Source organism: Canis lupus, chromosome 31, assembly GCF_003254725.2.
Source record: "Canis lupus dingo isolate Sandy chromosome 31, ASM325472v2, whole genome shotgun sequence".
NCBI classification, from domain to species: Eukaryota; Metazoa; Chordata; class Mammalia; order Carnivora; family Canidae; genus Canis; species Canis lupus.
The window spans coordinates 2,048,834-2,067,093 of record NC_064273.1 but is presented as its reverse complement, the minus strand read 5'-3'; positions in this window follow the sequence as shown (position 1 = coordinate 2,067,093).

Sequence of the window (18,260 nt, the reverse complement as noted above, 5' to 3'; positions counted from 1 at the left end):
TAAATATTTGAAACAATCTTCAACATATGCAAATGAATAATGGACTGTCCCAGATCCCCAAAAAGAAAAAAACAAAATTCTTGGTAGATAAGACATTTTCATTAGAAACTAACAAACTTGTTGGCCCAAAACTAGTAATGAAAAGGGTGATTTTTGTTTTTGCTAGCATAAAAAAAATGTTTTGAACATAGAGGTCATAGAAAAGGGCACAATATTCAATCAGCTGCTCCTCAGTCATATAGCACACAGGAACTTAAGGATGTTTGCCCAATAATGAGGAGATTCTGTTCTAAGGGAAGCACATCTGCAGACCTGTTTTCTCAGCAGAGGCTTTATTTTTATTTCCTCCCCAACTTTATTGAGGAATAAGTGACAAATAGAAGTGTATATATTTAAAGTGTACACTGTAATGGTTTTATATATGTGTATGTGTATACACACACACACACACACATATATATATATATATAGAGAGAGAGAGAGAGAGAATGATTACCAAGATTAAGATAATTAACATGTCATTTAGCTCATTCAGTTAATGTGTGTGTGCGTGTGTGCATGTGTGTGTTTGGTAAGAATGCATAATATTTACTCAGTGAATTTCAAGTATACAAAACCATATTAACTACAGTTGCAGGGATCCCTGGGTGGCGCAGCGGTTTGGCGCCTGCCTTTGGCCCAGGGCGCGATCCTGGAGACCCGGGATCGAATCCCACGTCGGGCTCCCGGTGCATGGAGCCTGCTTCTCCCTCTGCCTGTGTCTCTGCCTCTCTCTCTCTCTGTGACTATCATAAATAAATAAAAATTAAAAAAATAAGATACAGTTGCATTGCTATATATTATATCCTTACAACTTACCCTTCTTATAACTGAAAGATTATACTCTTTAATGTACAACTCCCCATCCCCTTGTCCCCTCACCTGGCAACAATCCTGTTTCTATTAAAGTGTCTTTTTTTTAAATGCACATATAAGTGATACCATATAGTATTTTTCTTCTCTGTCTAACTTATTTTACTTAGCATATTGTCCTCTAGGTTCATTCATGTTGCAAATGACAGGATTTCCTTCTTATTTGGCTGAATAATATCCCTTTATATATGTATGCCACATTTTTTTCATCCTTTCCTTTGTTGGAGGGCAGATTGTTTCCATATCATGGGTATTGTGAACTTTGTGTTTTTATATAAATTTGCTATAATTTTAAGTTTTATTTATTTATTTTTTTAAAGATTTTATTTACTTATTCATAGAGACACACACAGAGAGGCAGAGGCACAGGCAGAGGGAGAAGCAGGCTCCATGCAGGGAGCCTGACCTGGGACTCGATGCAGTATCCCCAGGATCAAACCCTGGGCTGCAGGCAGCGCTAAACCGCTGCGCCACCGGGGCTGCCCTATAATTTTAAGTTTTAGGAGTAATTAAGCTCAGAGTCTTTGTTTCATAAATTTTACACTTCTAGAAGTCCACATTAAATGTAGTTAATGTTTAAACCTAAATGAAGCAATTTATCCTGGATTATTGAGATGAGAACTTTTTTGGAGAACTATTAGACCTTTATTGATAGGATACACACATAAATAGCATTGCAATGGACCAGTGGCTCTCACATAGGGGCCATTTTGTCCTCTGGCAGACGTTTGTCCTCAGAAGACACTTTTTTTGTTGCTGTTGAAACCTATTGGGAGATCGATACTAACATCTAGAAGACAAGGATTTTGCTAATCATTCTGCAATACACAATAAAGCACCCCACATCAAAAAATTATCTAGACCAAAATGTGAATAGTGGTTAAGTTGGAAAACCCTGCAATAGACTATTTAATGAGCATTAAAATTTACTTTGATAACTTAAAACATTTACTCATTTGAGACTATTATTGAATTACAACAATCTGGAATTTTAGACTTCTTATCATACACCTATATTTGTAGTATGTAATATATGTGTGATGAGATCTGATCATCATGTAGAACTGAGTCTGAAGACTCCCAAACATCAAGAAACTTGCTTTTATAATAAATTAATAATGAGTGACTCCTCTTATCACTGAACAGGCAAAGAATTCATGTACCGTTCTAGAGAACTGATGCACTTAGCTTAACTGAAATACTTTTACTCATCATTTAAAATGCAACATAATCTCATTCAAGAGTGCTGACACTGAGAAGTAAGAATAGCATTCTTGTCATATTCTATGAGTTCAGGGGAAACAAACACAGAATATTCACTCTATCGGGCCTTTAGAGATCATCTATTCTAATCCTTATATTTCATAGATGGAGAAAATGATATTCAAAAAGAGGAAGTGTCAATCCATGATTGTAGGAGTAGTTAGTAGTGAAACCAGATCCACAGTTACATTATATATCACTATCAAAATGAGGTCATGATTTGATGACTTCGTAAAATTGAATCTATGTATATTGAGACCTTATATTGAGATGATTTATAATGGAATTTTGCTCAGCTGTGATAGTTTGGAATTGTCCTTCATGACTGACATGACCTCTTTTGCCATCCAGATAAGATGGAACTTACCACATAATGATTTTTTTCCTTCTCTGGAATGTACTTTCTTTGTGCTAATATTACATTCAGACTAGAAACATCATTTTCAAGGCACAATGTGCCACATACAATATTCTACTTTAAATTGTGTTATGCCTTTAAAGTTGTACAAGTGTGTGTCAGAGAGATTAGGAGGTGAGTTTCTAAAAATTCATTCCTATCTAAAAATCCATTAATCTTTTACATTTTTATGGAAAAAGTCTGCTTTCTGTCTTTGAACAATAGCCTGCATATATATAGTTGTTGTTGTTGTTTTGGTTTTTTTTTTTTTGTTGTTCTCTTCTTTTTTCTTTCTTTCTTTCTTTCTCTTTCTTTCTTTCTTTCTTTCTCTCTTTCTCTTTCTTTTCTTTTTTCTTTTCTTTTCTTTTCTTTTCTTTTCTTTTCTTTCCTTTTCTTTTCTTTTCTTTTCTTTTCTTTTCTTTTCTTTTCTTTTCTTTTCTTTTCTTTTCTTTTTTCTCCTTACTGTTGAGCTGATTTTCCTGGGTTTTGTGCCTACATATCTATATATAAATGTGCCTATATATAAATAGGTCCATATGATCAAATTATTTTTCCTGTTTTAATTTTTACTTCAAATTTAAGATTGTTAATGTAGTCTTTAAATAGGAATTATAAAATTAATAGAAACTACATATTCTCAAAAGGAAGTTATATAATAATTATCTGCTATATTCATTTGAAATGAAGAAAACACATTATAGAGGTTTAATCTAATAATAAAAATGTGCTTTTAATTGTGTTCATTCTAATTTATCACCAGTTGACATAATCTTAAATAATCTTGTTATCTATACTTTCACTGATGTATTTCAATAAATGGAAGTTTCATGTACAAGAAGCTTCAAGACAATATATTAACTCTTCTATTTAAATAGGTTCCACTTTGTTATAATAAGGTTCATTTCATGATCTAGAGTCCCAAACTTCTTAGAAAAGATCTATCACATTACTTTAATGTTAGAGGGGCCTGATATGAAGGTCTTAAAATTTATACATTTGCTTTATCAGGAATAAATTATCATGTCCTCAGCAGATTGTATTGTTATTTTTTTTACTATCTCCTGGTTATAAATAATTTTAGAAGATACTACTAATTATGTAAAATACTATGATAATATATAAAATTGATTTGATATTATCTCCTCTTTTCAGGTAAGTTGAAAGGTATTTCAAAATTGATGTCATTTTTAACATGTAATTATATTCAACAGAAAGGTTTTCAAGAACATCTTAAACATATCTTGAGGATTAAGGTTGTCAACATATAACATTTTTTACTTTCTCTCGTAAAACAGGAACAAATTGAAAAATAAGACACAAGAGACAGCCAGATGGATATAAAAATTGTTATTACAAATGTATAGAAAATCACTTTCTATTTGTATCTAAATAGATTAGCTATTCCTCTGTCCTTTTCCCACATTACCCTCTTTTCCTGTACTTATAAATGCCTTGGAACCTCCCATCCTGGGAAAAAAACTCTATCTGCAAAGCAGGTTGAGTTTTCAAGACCTGTACCTCTTACTGGATGTGGTGGGAAAACAAACAAAACAAAAAACAAAAAACAGAACTATATGCTCAGAAATTAAACCTTTCAATGCTTTAATTCCACAAAGTCAAGAAATTATAAACCAGACAGTGACAGTTTTGTTGTTGCTGTTGTGTTGTTGTTGTTGTTTAACCCACCAGTCAGATAACCAGTCAAGAGAGAAATAAAATATAAGGGATGCAGTAAGGAAGGATATTCTAACCCAAGTGTCTTCACATGAAACTGTGATATCAGAGAAAGGGAGTGTTTCTCCTACCAATATAACATTCTGATAAAATGTATTTCACTTAATTTATTGAATGTTCCCTGATAAAATACTTTTATCCTCCTGGTAGTAACTCATTAATCTTATATCCCCTCAAAATAAGGGAAAATGTCAATGTGACCTTAGGGATTCTGTAGCTCTGCTGTTAAAAATTGGTTATCTACTTGTGGGAGATATGGAATTATATAGAAAAGAAATTACCAAAATTTGAGTTGATTATGTGGTAGGAAATATTTACACAAAAGCATTAATTTTTCCTCTGTGTTTAACATTTATAAGAAGAACCAAGATTAGTCTTGATTAAAGATTCACTTTTGTTTAGATCTTAAAATATTTTTTATTAACTTCTGTGCTATTCAATTATGCTAATGAAAATTGCCATTGTGAGGTGTCTTCAGATTTTGGAATTTATGCTCAATTACCTAATGATTCTTACTGAGGTAAATGTAGAGTATAAAAGTGTACAAATCACGTTCTATATATTTTTTCTTAATGAGATTAAATATAGAAGATAAAATGTCAGTGAGAGGATGAATTTAAATATTTGTGTTTTTTTAGAATAACTTTAGTAGTTATAGTCATTAAAGATTTTATGATACATACTTGTAATGTTAAACATCATAAAGAGAAATAGTTGATAGGAAGTATGTAGAATATGGAATTCATGGTTTATATTAATATTTTCTCATTCATGCATTTTGACAAAATAGTATCTATATTTACCCAGCTGATAAGACACAGGTTGAATAAAACACAAGGAAACAAATTTGAGATTAAGGAAATGCATGTCATTTCAATTATTTTTAATTGATTCTTTATCTCTGGTATTTGAGAATAAGAAAAAATTGAGAATTCTCTATTTCTGTACATCACTGCAGTAGTGTATGTTATCTAGATTTCAAGGCATCAGCTAACATATTCTATGTGACAAGCTGAAGGGAAAACATTAAAACAAGCTAGCCTTCAGATCTCCATGCTTCTCAACTAGTATTCTGGAGTAATTTCTAAATTAATCCACAAAAGATAGAAAGCACGCAGAAGGGATGTCTATAAATTGCTGACTATTTGAGCAACCCCAGAGCCTTTCTTTGGATACCAGGCATATTTTTACTTGTTCAAGTGAAGCTCTTTACAAGATTTTCTGACCAGAGTCTAAGGGAAAGGGAGATTCACTTCTCTCGTGAATCATAAGAGATGGTTATGAAATACAAAAATTTCTTTTTTCTTTAGTTCTAGGTATAGATAGATAGGTATAGATATAAATATGGATAGATGATAGATATAAATATGGAGATAGAATAAATTAATATTTATCTTCCTTCACATTCATATTTGGTAGATAAACGTTTGCTGGTGAAAGCTCTATGTGATCCCCAGGAGAGATAGTGTTAGATGCCTTGAAAACATCCATCCCTATCACTGTGCACGCACTGTCTTTCTGCTGTACTACTTGGCAAAGATCTTTCTGTCATGCTTCTGCTCAGGACAGTGAAGATTCTGACCAGGCTAACCAAGTGTGGGTTAGCAAGGGCATGACCTTATTAGAAAATTCTCTCTGAAATCTCAAATGACCAGAATATCAACATTGAATTTGCCTGAGTCTGTCCTCTATGATTTCCCCCAACACATTACTCAGGAGCACTCTGTCACATTTGGTGCTGCTAATAACAAGCTAGTCTCTCAGACTTTTGTATTAAATGCAAGTTCTCCAGGAAACTTTTAAAAGTGAAAAGGGAAAATACAGAGAAATTCAAAAAACAAAGGGAGTAAGTTTTGGTTTTACAGCAATACACTCACTCTGCAAGGCAATGCATTTATCTATACTTATGCTTTTTACTTCTCTATTTACTTCATCTTCTATATTAACTGGATTTATGCTAATTTCTGCCCCCAAATGACAATAGAAGCAGAAAGTTAGAGTCACAGAAAGTATTTGCTTTAATATTACTCCACCTGCTGGAACTGCCTTCACTGCCCACAGATTCCTAGGGGAATCTGAAGAAAAAAATGAGGAAAGAAGGGCATGATAGAGGCATTGATAAAATGGTTTCCTTAATATTGATTTATTTAATAATTGATAATTTGAAATTAAACAATTAATTTTATGGGAGCATTGGCTAAGACTGTTCAGTTACAGGACACGTTGTTTATTATTTTATATTCTCAGTTTTTGAGTCCTAATCATATGATATAAAAACTGTTAGATATTACAAGGCTGTACTGTACATTATTATAGTATGTATCATTTTCTTATCAATCAGACTCCCATGCTTTTATTATAAAAGTATAATGGAAATGTGTTCTCTGGTGTTTCAGAAATATACTCAAACAAAACAATTCCTGAGGCACACTGGAATAGTTTGTTCATTGTAGTCCCTATGTATCAAGGTTTTAAAATGACTTTTGTTACAAATACAATATAGAAGACATTAACTACAAATTATACAATATAATTTAATAGGTTTTCCAGATTATGTACGTCAGAGTAAGGGAATCCTATATGTATAAATATATTACATTTTTTTTTTATTTCTAAAGATAGAAATGATGTTACCTAACTTCAATCTTGGGCCACCTGAGGAATATAATGTAATTAATTTTATTGCATTCAATTAGAGTTTAGTTAAAATAAGGATTACACATGATATTTATATGGAACACCTAGTTGAGCAAATAATTTGACCATTGTTACACATTTTAAACATTCTATCTTAAGGGACTTACGGGTCTCAGCGTTTAAGCGTCTGCCTTTAGGTCAGGTTGTGATCCTGGAATCCCATATCGGGCTCCCTGAAGGGAGCCTGCTTCTCCCTCTGCCTGTGTCTCTACCTCTCTTTCTAGGTTTCTCTCATGAATAAATAAATCAAATCTCTAAAAAAAAAAAAAAAAACTATCTTAAAATAGCATACTGAAGTAAAATATTCTGATATATTGGCAGTTAGTAGGCTCCCTATATGTCTTCTTTTTTGAATTAATAAAAAAGAGCTGAATATATTTTTGAAATGAATTGAAAGTGACTTCCCTTTACAATAATATAGAAAAAGATTGATACTAAACTAATGCTGAACATTATATATATTTATATAAGTGAATAAATATGGTATATAGGCCATTGTTAATCCTCACATTTATATTACCTTTCCTTAAATGTGCATGCATAAAAATAACAGGATAGACAACTATATATCAACATTGAATGCAGTTTGGGGCATCTTTCAGCTTATTCCATTAATCAAATACATAATATATAGTCTGTGATGAATTATTATAACACTCTATTATAAATTGTTATACAATAAATCTTAGATTAAATGCTTTTATTTTCATGCCCAAGAAAGTCAAAATGTTTATTTAAATTAGTCATAGACTAGCTGAACACATAATTTTTTGCTGTGATCATTCACAACTATCATATGGAATGTAGCAAAAATCAAAGATGGTATTATGTTGTTTTTGATGAAAAATATCCTAGTCTGAGCACAAAGTGAAATGAAGTTCTTTTCCTCTCTAGCACAATAAAAGCATGTACTAGATACAAGTGAATCAACACAGCTGGCAGCTAGCATTATGATTAGGGATGCACTAGTTTGGATAAAATAAGAACTGGCCTGAATCTTTGCCCAAAGCTTGAACTGAAATGACCCTAAATAAGTTAAAATACTTTGCCAAACTTTCCCCTCCCCTAATTTTGCATGCTGTTTTTACAATGAGAGACTGAGGACATCCTTGTCTTGATTAGGTTAAATAAGGAAATTCTAAAAATAATAACCAAATATATAAGAATAGAACAAAACATGTGTCAAATTTTAATAACTCAAATTTAAAACCCAAAATTGAGTGAAAAGAAATTTTATGTAAGTGATTCTCGGGATATTTTTTCTTTAAGTAAACATTTTAAGACTAGTTTTTACTAATAGAACACAAAAATGAATTTTTAATTTTCCACAAGATTTTTGAGGAACATTATCGAATATTTATTGCATGTCAATGTACATTTTGGGTTGTTTTATGTTTCAATGATTATTATAGTTCTGTTCTGACCAGTTTCATCCTGAAAAGACCGAGTAGCTGTGTAGCTGACTATTTGGCAATATGGCTGTAATTCAACTGGTTAAATGGAAGGATCTAATTAGATTTATTCAGTGATTAATGGGACAGCTTCCCATCTAGTGAGTAGAAAGGAGCTGCTCTGAGGATCTCTACAAAGTGGGAAGATCTTATAAGAAGAAGTGTGATGGGTAAGGAGGCTATTAGCAAAAAAAAAAAAAAAAAAAAAGAAAGGATTGCTTTAGAGAAGGTCACCTTCCCTTAGGGAGAAAGGCCAAGGGGGTCTTCCTTATACAGTGTGGCTGAGTGGGACCCAAAGGAACATCCCACAGGACCAGCCAAGAAAATCTTAGGCTTCAAGTAGGATAGAAATCAAAAGGAAGTCAAGAGGAAGTGAGAGAAGAGTTTATTGAAGACATGGAGTTCAAATACAGAGTGTCTGGGAGACTTGGAAAGAAAAGGAGTATGAGTCACCTGGGGTTTTTACTGAGGATGATGGTCCAGTGCACTGTCTTCTCAGGCATCCAGGAATGAGGATGAGCGTTTAAGTGTCTTTTGTAAGTCACTTATACCTTAGAGTCAAGGGCCTTTGTGAGTCAGTGGTCTTGGAAAAAGTCCAAGATGACACCGCCCAGGCACTCCTTAGATGTTATCTATTGTGCTTGAAGACTCTAAAGAAATCATTAACTCTTTGACCTATACAAGGAAAATACAAATTATCTGTTCTGTAAGGCAAGTGTGTGAGGTGGGAGTGTAGGTTCTAGCAAAAATAGAAGTAGGAAAGGGAGAGAAAAAATTGTTTTACATGGACTTCCTTTAGTTTCATGAACTCAGTGGGGCTTAGCAAAAGTGACTCCATTGGGGATCTGTTGTTTCTTTCCTTTTTGTTTTTTTAATATTTATTTAGAGAGAGTGCTCTTGGAGGAGGAGGGTGGGAAGGTGGGAGGAGGGAAAGGGGGCAGAGAGAGGGGAAGAGAAAGAATCCTCAAGCAGACAACATACTGAGTGCAGAGCCCAATGTGGGGCTTGATCCCAAGACCCTGAGATCATGACTTGAGCAGAAACCAAGAATCAGATGCTTAACAAGTGTGCCACCCAGGCTCCCCTGCTGTTTCTTTTTAGCAGGGTTAAAGTGTAGCTAAGAATATTAATGAAAAATAATATTAATGAATAATAATATTACAGATAAGCACTCTAGAATACTTAGAACTCTCAAAGTTCTGTATGGGCTCAATTAGATGCAGAAACCAGAGTTCGTGTTCTAGCACTGTCACTTGCGCTACACATTCTGTTCAAGAGCTCAGTAAAAAAAAAAAAAAAAATCACAAAGTAGGTCATAAGAGTATAGTGTTGTTTCCTGTACTGACTAATATCTCAGAGTAGTCATATGAATTAAAGCCAGTCAGCAATTATTGAAAATGCAGTTTTTAAAAATCAGAATGAGGAGGACCTCTAATGTGGAGGCCGAGAAAATTAAGGCCATTCCCCCTCAAGTTCAGCATTAGCACAAGTACAGCCATCTCAGGCCCCTGTGAATAAGAGCTGAACACCCACGGCAGGAAGTCCCATATCAGAATGAGAACAGAGCTTAACGCCCTTGAAAGCCCCATATCGGAATGAGAACAGTTTAAGAAATTCCTCCACCCCTTGGAAATCCCCTAGACCAGCCCATAAAAACCCAGCTGAAACCCACCTCGGGGTCCAAGTCCCTGCTCCACTGTGTGTGTGGGGGTGTGTGGACCCAACTCAAGCTTGCTAGTAAACCCTCCTGCGCTTGCATCGGTGTAGGCTCCTCGGTGGTTTCTCGGATTCCGATCTTGGGCACGACACTAAGAGGCATGTCACTCACTGGAACACAGCAGGCATCAAAAACTAGAAGATCGACCTCCTTTTTTTTTTTTTTTTTTTTGTGGGAAGTGGCCCTCAGTGTCTTAGAAAGGAGGGCTTTTGATTAGGAAGAAGCAGAAAAAGGAAGAGGTGAAATGCAAAGGACAGAGAGAAGAAAAGAGAGGAAACAGAAAGGTGATGATAGAAGAAAGGATGAAGAGAGTAAGGAACAAACATGAGAAGAAAAAGTATGTGAAGATACATAAGGAAGAACTGGGAAGAAGGGATAAGTGATAGTGCTTTCTCTCTAGTTTCCTTTGTTTTCTATCTGTATCTATTTAAGGCTGAGAAACAAGCCTGATGGGAGAGAAGCCTCTCTGCTCCTCACCCTCCAGGTACCAGACATGCAGGGCATCCTTCCCTTGGAACCTTGGGACCTTCCTCAAGCTCACTCTGCTGTAGACCCACTGTATGGGGATTGCTTCCAACATTCTCTTCAAACCAAATGTCTGCCATTCTTTTATCTTTTGTAAATAATAAAACTGAAACTTAATTACACATGAATTATAATGTTGAAGAGATCACAAGCAAATGACTACTTAACAAACATTAACTCAAATGTTCTGTTTATTTCAGAATGTGATATTAATAATTATAATTATAATAATAATTATTATTAATTAAAGAGCCTTTATTTATTATTTTCCTTGAAGAGATTGAAGATCTCAAGTCCTATGATCATTTGTCTCAAGTCCTTAGTCTCTTCAAGGAAAGTAGACTCTTTAATTCATTATCCCTTCTTCAAACTCTGCACCTAATTGCTTAGGACATTCTCTACTGTAATATTGTGATAAAATAAGAAACGTATATAGTTCAGTCTTTGTCCAGGCTTCTGGTCAGAGGTTCTAAAAACTCTTCTAAGATCCTAAATGATTCCTAAATGTAATTTCCTAAGAGAATTTTTCTTGTTACTATTATTTCCTACTTTCAGGAGGACAGAGCACTGGCTATTTCCCAGTAGCTTTTATTTAAAATAATATACCAAAGTGGTCCACTGTGAGATGGCATGCTCTTGGACCCTACACCCCAATTTAGAACTGGCTGATCAGAAATGCAGGTGGCAACATGGGACTTGCAATTAATGTCTGAAGGGTGGGAGGATATGGGGTCTTGTGGTACTGAGCCTTTAACCTATGTGACTTTTGCTAATTCCAAGTGGGTGGTGTCAGAATTGAGGACAACCAGTTCAGACCACTGAGAATTAGAGAATTGTTTGATGTGGAAAAACGCACATATATGGCGCCAGAAGTGAATTGTAGTAGAAAGGTTGTGGACCTTTATCCTTTCATTCTCAATCTAGCAGATCAATTCTTATTTTACGTTCTTTTCTTGAAGTTTTTAAATTTTCATCTCTCATTTGCTTTCTAATTTTTGCATAAATTAGTGGTTACCAAGAAGAATCTCCAGCTTCCAGTTTTTCATATCTATCATCAATGAGTCTTTTATTTGCATACACCTGAAAAAAATGAAACTCATCCTATACTATTCCTTCAATGACCACACCCAATTTATTTTTTATTTTTTTATTTTTCCAATATTTTTATACCTTACTTACTCTATATTTTGAATGTATCTCGATGATGATTATTATTATTATTATTATTATTATTATTATTATTATTTTGCCTCCTAAACACTTTGGTTACTGCTCTTGACTTCGTTTAGACACATCACTACTGGATGGCACTAGTGGAGTACATGCCTTAAACTAAAATTGAGCCAATGTCAATGCTGAACAGAATGTATGAAGTGGGAGGACAAATTGCTATTTTAAAATGTGCTTTTGGGATGCATGGGTGGCTCAGTGGTTGAACGTCTGCCTTCGGTTCAGGGTGTGATCCTGGACTCCCAGGTTTGAGTCCCAATCGGGCTTTCTGCATGGAGCCTGCCTCTCCCTCTGCCTACACCTCTGCCTCTTTCTGTGTCTCTCATGAATAAATAAATAAAATCTTAAAAAAAAATTGAAATGTGCTTTTTTCAGACCACAATTACTTCGAAATAGGTCATGTTGAATTTGTTCTGAATGAATGTGTTATTTGTTCCAAACCTATAGTTAACATTAAGGGGACTTAATCAAAAGTTTTTTTTTTAAGTTCTTGATTATTTTATGGCAAACCTCGAGACTTATTTAGGTATTGTGGTTCTGAAATTTTTATGCTAATTAGTTAGTAAGAATACCTACTATTTTGCCTTGTTGTTGATCCACTTTTCAGAATTTGCTTACTGTTTAGCAATACATTTGACAGTTCGTAAAAAATTTAAATACATCTCAATCTGTGATAATTCATATTTATCTCACAAAACATATTAAATAGAATACTGTAATTTAGTTTTGGGATCCATAAGAATGATATAAAAATGTATAGTATTTTTCCAGATGTTTGTTTTCACAAATATTATATTTATTTCAATGGTTCTAAATCCAATAGAAATTAATATATTTGCCCTCATATGCTCCATGTATTGTTTAGTACTGAACTTGTTATTCTCCAACATAAATGTCCATGATAAATGATAATTATCAGTAAATGACCTTTAATTCTTCTGATTGTCTTGATAGCTACAGAATACATAGTCTGAAAGTAAGACCTGCAGAAATAAGTGTCTAATAAAGTATAAGAAGACTCCCTGGATAGTCAAGAGTGAAAGGGAGAGGAAAAAAGTCTTAAGAGAAAGAGATAGGAAAAAACAAAACAAAACAAAAAAGATTTGTGACTAGGACTCTGTTGGATGAAAAGATAAAAAAAATAGTCTAGTACCTGGGGAAAAAAAATTTAAGTGCTTATATCTTATATTTCTTTTGAAGTTGTTTTATTTTGTAATGTAAACCCCTTTCACCAAAGCAAGCCCTAAACAGGATCTATTGCAAACACAAATGCTTTGTATGATTTTGTGGGTTTGGAAATTTAAGAAATGGCCTAATTCCATACATTGGGGGATAAAGTGAGGGATAGAAAGGAGAGTCAGTCTATAGGTGAGATAACTTATACGAAGCAGAATCTCAGACACGGAAGTGATAGATTCACAGCCTCACTGAAGAGGTTTTTAAGCTTCTTTGGATTTAGCCTACCTTTCATAGATCTCTGGGCAAAGATAACTCAGTTGATATCTGAGTTATAGATAAAGTGTGTACTTTCAGCTGTAACTATAGTCGTTCATTCTTTGTTCATTAAATCATTCAACAAATATTTACTGAATACTCACAGTGTACATACTGAACATTCACTGGATAGTGTGCTGTGAGGGAAAAGCTAATTCAAACAATATCCTAGCCCTCAAGATCTCACAGGGAAACAATCATGTAGAAAAAAGAGTTGCAATATGTGATAGGTGCTCTGTTTAGAAATGCACAAGAGCTAGAGGTGCTCAGAAGAGGGAAAATCTAACTTGGAAAAATCAGAGGGTTCAAAGAGGTATTATACCTTTTAGCTTAGTAATGAATTATTAGTAGGGATTCTTCAGGAATAAAAAGATATGGGAGGCAATCAAAAAAAAATACCATGTGCAAAAACACAAGGTATATAAAAAACAGTATGATTTTTGGTTCAAGATGACCTCGAAGTTTACTTTGTGTGGAGTGTGTATATGCATGTCACAGAGATAGCAGGCAAACTGGTAATGTGGCATGGACCGATAGAAATACAATGCATACCATACAAGAAATGTTAAGTTTTCTCGAAGCTGCATTTAAAAAGTAAAAAGAGGGCAGCCCCAGTGGCACAGCAGTTTAGCGCCGCCCGCAGTCCAGGGCCTGATCCTGGAGACCAGGGATGGAGTCCTATGGCGTCCGGCTCCCTGAATGGAGCCTGCTTCTCCCTCTGCCCGTCTCTGCCTCTCTCTCACTCTCTCTCAGTGTCTCTAATAAATAAATAAAATAAAATCTTAAAAAAATAAAAAGTAAAAAGATAGTAGTAAAATTAACTGTTAATATTTTATTTATCTGGGGTTTCTAAGATATTATCACTTCAAGATGAAATGCAAAAATTTTAATAAAATATTTACATTCTCATTTATTGAGTCAAAATTGGCTTATTAACAAATTAGTTTCAGGTGTACAACATAATTTGCTATTTACATATACTGCATGCAAAGTATTACTACAATGAGTCTAGTTACCATGCTACCGTACAATTGATCCTCTACTCTTTTCATCCTGCCCTCTACCCCTTTCCCCTCTCATATTCACCAGTCTGTTCTCTGTATCTATGAGTTTTGTTTGCTCATTTGTTTTATTTTTTAGATTCTACATATAAGTGAAATCCTAGGCGTTTGTCTTTCTCTGTCCAACTTATTTCCCTTAGCATAGTACCCTCTAGGTTCATTCATGTAGTTGCAAATGGCAAGATTTTCTTCTCTTTTATGGCTAAGTATTTACTGCATTGTGTGTATATACCATAATATTTTTATTTATTCATTCATCCATTGATGGATACTTAGATTGTTTCAATATCTTGGTTATTTTCAATAATGCAACAATAAACAGGAGTGCATATGTCTTTTTGAATTAGTATTTTTGTTTTCTTCAGATAAATATTGAGAAGTGGAATAACTGTATTACCTGGCAGATGTATTTTTAATTTTTGAAGAAACTCCACACTGTTTTTGATAGTGGCTGCACCAATTTATAGTCTTACCAACAATGTATAAGGGTTCACTTTTCCACCTCTTCAACATTTGTTAGTTCTTGTCTTTTTGATAGCCACTCTGACAGATGTAAGTTGATATCTCACTGTGGCTTTGATTTGCATTTCCCTGATGGTGAGTGATATTGAGTATCTTTTCATTTGTCTGTTGGTGATTTATATGCCTTCTTCGGAAAAATTTCTATTCAGATCCTCTGACCAATGTTTTTAATTCTTAAATATTTTTTCTAATTGAAATATAATTAACATGCAGTATTACATTAGTTTCAGGTGTAAAATATAATGATTCAGCAATTCTATACATTACTAAGTGCTTATCAAGTTAAATATGTACTTATTTATAAATATTTACATTTTAACTAAGTTATTACATTGTGGAATATTATTTATACTTACAGGACATCCTCATCACACCAGCCATATTTCAGTGCCCATTGGACATATGGTATTAGTGATTGACTTACTGGACAATGCCACTGGAATATTGTTATAAATGGTGCATGATATGGTTTCTTACATAATGTGCAGATTCATTTTATTTATTTATTATTTTTTTAAGATTTTATTTATTTCTGAGACACAGACAGAGAGGCAGAGACCCAAGCAGAGGAAGAAGCAGGCTCCTCACAGGGAGCCCAACGTGGTACTCGGTCCCAGGACCAGGATCATGACCTGAGCCAAAGGTAGATGCTCAACTGCTGAGCCACCCAGGCATCCCTGGAGATTCATTTTAAAAAGAAATTTTCAAGAATCCCTCATTGTGAATTTTTTTTATAATAAATTTATTTTTTATTGGTGTTCAATTTACCAACATACAGAATAACACCCAGTGCTCATCCCGTCAAGTGCCCCCCTCAGTGCCCGTCACCCACTCACCCCCACCCCCACCCTCCTCCCCTCCCACCACCCCTAGTTCGTTTCCCAGAGTTAGGAGTCTTTATGTTCAGTCTCCCTTTCTGATATTTCCCACATATTTCTTCTCCCTTCCCTTATATTCCCTTTCACTATTATTTATATTCTCCAAAGGAATGAGAACATACAATGTTTGTCCTTCTCCGATTGACTCAATTCACTCAGCATAATACCCTCCAGTTCCATCCACGTTGAAGCAAATGGTGGGTATTTGTCGTTTCTAATGGCTGAGGAATATTCCATCGTATACATAGACCACATCTTCTTTATCCATTCATCTGTCGATGGACACCGAGGCTCCTCATTGTGAATTAATCACTTTTATTTTTGTTTAATTTTATTATAATGTTGCTTAAATTTAATCAATGCTTGAAATATGAATAAACATGTGGCTTCTCTAAGGATGTTCTTTTGAGTTCATCATGTCACGCACTGCTTTAAAACCTTTGCCAGTATACCATGCAGTAGAATTGTTTGTTGTTTCTAGGCAATATGTTTTGTTTTGTTTTGTTTTGTTTTGTTTTTAGATTACACCTATAAATCGGATCATGTGGTGTTTGTCTTTCTCTGTCTGATTTACTTCACTTGGTATAAAGCTTTCAAGATCCATCCAACCTATCACAAATGGCAAGATTTCATTTTTTTTATGAGTGAATAATGTTCCATTGTGTGTATTTGTGTGTGTGTGTGTGTGTGAGAGAGAGAGAGAGAGAGAGAGAGAGAGAGATTATCTTTATCCATTCATCCAATAGAAACAGTTTATTTCCTATTTCGTCTGTAGTAAATAGTGCTATAATGAATATAAAGGTGCCTGTATCTTTTTAAGTGTTTCTGGGTTTTTTTTTTTTGTTGTTGTTGTTGTTTTATTTTTCAGATAAATGGATCTTTTCTATATTGAGTCACCATTATTGTCTTTGTTAATGTTCAACGTGGTGTCAATGTGATTTAAAAAACAACTTAAATAATGAATTCCATTGTCAGTTCTTGGTTGTAGGACAGATCATTCAGATAATCCAGATATTACTGAGTGTTTTAGGTGCTATAAAAATGAAAACAGAATATAGCTGATCCTTGAACCATGTGGGGTTAGGGATGCTGACCCTCCACAGAGTTGAAATTCTGTGTATAACTTTCACCTCCCCCAAAATCTAACTATTAGTAGCATATTGTTTCCCAGAAGCCTTACAATTAACACAGTTAACTAGCACATATTTTGAATGTCATATGTATTATATACTGTATTCTTACAATGAAGTAAGCTAAGAAAAAGAAAATATTATTAAACAAATCATAAGAAAGAGAAAATATATTTACAGTACTGTACAGTAAAAATATCTACATGTAAATGGACCAGCACATTTCAAATCCAAGGATCAACTGTATTTTTTTTGATCAACTGTATTTTTAAATATGATAGAGAAACTGTGAATTCCCTGTGACTTAGTTTACAATGCCCTTGTTAGAAAATTGTTTCTACTGACACAATGGAATATTTCTGTACTATCTAAAAGGTGATAGGGAATCATTTAAAGTGCCCGGAGATGTACAAAATCAGCTTTAGATTTTAAAAAAGGAAGTGGCTGTAATACATATAGATGCTGTACATATCTGTAAAATGTATGATTCTAAAATCATGAGATTTTTCACTAAGGAGCTTAATGGAATTTATTCTTAAACATGGTTAAAACATCATGTTCAAACCATTTTAAATATCTTCTCTTTTTTTGGAATTGCCTTAAAAATGGCTTAAAGTTGCATAAGCAAAACAATGGCATTACTTTATAGTTTCAAAACTTTCATGATGAAATAATCCTCAGAAATGAAACTATTCCACCTCCCAGCAAGTTCAGTAGAGCAGTGAAGTTTGAATGGGTCCTCAGCCTGCCTGGGGTAATTCTTTGAGAAAACAATCTTTACAATATTCACATACTTTCATATGACCAGAAGCAATTGTTTTTTTGTTTTTATTTCTCGTTTTTTTTCTATGCTAACATAGTTTGGTAGCAATGATTTGAATGTTCTTCATTTCTGCTTTTGTATGTAACAAATTAATATTTCTTTTTCCCAAATATCTCACTTAGTTATTTAAACGTTATCCATTCCACCCTGTGATTTTAATCAGCTAATTATATTTGACGTATATGTTATTTGTTTATAAAAGAGATGCTTGTGAAATTATCAGTAACTCTTATATTGACTCATTTTGCTTATTTATATCTTATATCTTATTTAGATACAGAATAAATTGACATATTATTTGTGTATGTATATGTGTGAGCATGAATTTAATTTGATACATATCCATTCAGAAATTATGTATTAAGTTTGCTTTTAGAAGTTATTTAGAAATTTACATTTTTAAATAATGTGATGTTGAAAAATTTA